This window comes from Tupaia chinensis, unplaced genomic scaffold, assembly GCF_000334495.1.
Source record: "Tupaia chinensis unplaced genomic scaffold, TupChi_1.0 Scaffold138665_1, whole genome shotgun sequence".
NCBI lineage: Eukaryota > Metazoa > Chordata > Mammalia > Scandentia > Tupaiidae > Tupaia > Tupaia belangeri.
Window position 1 is genome coordinate 595,607 of NW_006198557.1, and position 2,941 is coordinate 598,547.

Genomic DNA, 2,941 nt, shown 5'->3' on the forward strand with positions numbered 1-2,941 from the left:
GAAAAAAATATGAACAGTTGCGATTTTTTTTTCAGAAATGTTTGCCAAAGGGCACGTACACTCGCTAAAGAAACAGAGAGACAGAGAGACAGAAAGTGAGAAATCACCCCCCAGCGGGGATGGCCACATGGCAATCCCTTCTCCTCTATTCTCCTCTTGGGATTTTGGCTATGCACACACATGTACCCAATGTGAATTTCAAGCCACTGGGTCCAGGAGTCGAACCACAGTGGACCACGTGGGAGAGTCTAGCACCTTAACCACCATGCCACCTGCTGGCCCCATGAATTACTTCTTAGACAAGTACGTTTTTGTGACTAGTAATATCTTCAAAATTTTTTTCTTTTTCGTTTTTTTTGCTGTAGGGCACATGCACTCTCTGGAGAGACAGAGACAGAAAGCAAGAAATCACCCTACAGGAGGGATGGCCACCCTGCAATTCTTTCCCCTCCATCCTCCTCTCGGGATTTTGTGCACGCACACACACCTGTCGAGACTTTTAAGCCTCCCGGTCTGGGAGTAGAAAAGCAACTGACTGTGTAGGAGTCCAGGGACATAACCATTACACCATCTGCTGATCCCTACCTTCAATATTTCTTTTTTTGTTGTTTTGTTTTTGTTTTTGTTTGAGATGTTTTTGCTATAGGGCACGTGCACTCGCCAGACAGACAGAGACAGAGAGACAGAAAGCGAGAATTCACCCCCAGGGGGAATGGCTAGGCTGCAATCCCTTCTCCTCCATTCTCCTCTTGGGATCTTGAGCACACACGCACACGCACCCGGCGTGAGTTTAAGCCACCAGGTCCGGGACTCAAATCGCCGTCAACTACGTGGGAGTCCAGCGACAGAGCCATTACACTAACTGCTGGCCCCTCCCACTTTCGATACTTCTAATAAAACAAAATGATACGTAAAAACTCTCCCAGAGTAAGACAGTAATAGTGAAAATTCAGAAATCTAATGCTATATATCTAAAACAGCTCTAAACAAAAAGTTTAAGGTAGCAGGTGCATACGCATGCTTGAGTGAGAGAGAGAGAAAGCATCTCTGACTGGGTCTCAGGCAGCGACCCCCTCGCCCCGGCCCCTCAAGATCATAGATCCCACGAGCACACACCCAGCACGGTGTTAGGCCGAACCAGGACACCGACTTGTAGCCCACATGTGGCTTCGAGCACTGCGGTCTAGCACGCCAGGGGCTGCGCCGTCAGACTGGGCCTACGACACTGTTCTGTAAAAGCTCAATCAGGGCCAGCTGGTGGCCTGTGCTTGCGTGAGCTGGATCCTACGTGGATGACTGTGGTCCGAGTGAGACCCAGCAGCTTGAGACACACAACAGGCGCGACAGCGTGCAGGCCCAAAATCTCGAAAGGGGGAGAGACAGAGAAAAGGACTGCGGTGTGACCACTCCCCATGTGAGGGGAGCTTCCTCACTTTTTCTTTGTCCAGCAAGCAAATTAAAAAAAAAGAAAGAAAGAAAGAAGGGGCCAGCAGGTGGTGTAGTGGTTAAGGCGCTGGACTCCCACATGGCCAACCTGAGTTCGAGTCCTGGCCTGGGGCTTGAAACTCACTGGGTGCATGTGCATCCATGCCCAGAATCCCAAGAGGAGGATGGAAGAGAAAGGATTGCGGCTAGGGGATGGTTTCTCACTCTCCGTCTTTGTGTCTCTGTGAGCAGATGCACCCTATGGCAAAAACCTTAAAAAAAAAAATAAAAAGCAACTCTCCTGGAACTCTTCGGAGGATAAGCTTCCCAGCTTCCCTGAGACCCCAGTTTGAGAAACACGGCCCTGCTCCACCCTGCACGGGACAGAGCTGGCCACTAACACTTGCCAGATGAATGAGCTTGCTCAGGTTTGAGGTCCAGCTGAGCACACCGGGGACACGGATCCTGGGTGGCCCAAGACCCCAGCTCGGCTCCAGTAAGAGATGCCACACGTTTCCAGACACGACTGCTTTCAGTCCATTCCCAAAGCGGCAATGCAGAAGACAGCCCCGTGCAAACCCACGCCGAGCAAACCCACCACTCCACACACTTCCCTTTCCAACACCAAGGTTCCCAGAGTGGCAAAAAAATTCACACGCCAGGCCAAGCTAGGAACTGGCCCCCTGGGTGGCTCCCGGGAGGACCCGGAGCCCTGGGAGACAAAGCCCGCTGAAACAGAATAGCAAAATGTGGGGAGGAATCTGAGAACAGAGAAGAAAGAGTAACAACTGAAAGAAAAACCACCAGCTACAAAGAGAAGGGACCCTGGGCGCACACGTTGGTGATTTTTTTTTTTCCACTGAAATGTCAGTTTTGAAACCAGCTTCTGCGAGTGTGACCAGCTTCTCGCATCCCCAGAAAGAAGACGACCAGAGTGAGCGAGAAACGAGGCTGGGCGACCCAGGACTTCCAAGCTGGGCATCAGGAAGGGGCCCTCCCCGTTCCCGTTTCCCCCAGGCGCCCCGCGCCGGCCCCAGCCTCTCCCCGGGTCTAGAAGTTTCCCACTCGGGGGGTCCCGAACACCAAGCCCTCCCGAAGAGTGGAAACCATCCTTCCCCCGGCGCCCCAGACTCGGAAGCACTACCCTCAGCAGTCCAGGGGGTACCCGATGATGGCCACAGGCCACCTACACCCCACCCTCCTCCGCGCCCAGGCGGCCACGCCCGACCCCCGAGACTCCCACCTCTCCCACGCCCCGGCCCTCGGGGTGCCCACCAGAGCCCCTCCTTCCGGCTTCCTCTCCAGCCCCTTCCACTCTCAGCCCCCTCTTCCTGCCCATGCAGCCGCCCCCTCCCGAATCTCAGACCCCTCACTCCCCATTTCCCTCTTCCCTCCCGACCCCCGGCACCTCGCCCCTCCGGCCACCACGCACGCCCTCCTGGCTCCCTCTGTCCCTTGACACTGTCCCTCCACACCCCGGCGCTGCGGGCCCCCGGATCAGCCCCGGGCACCCCAC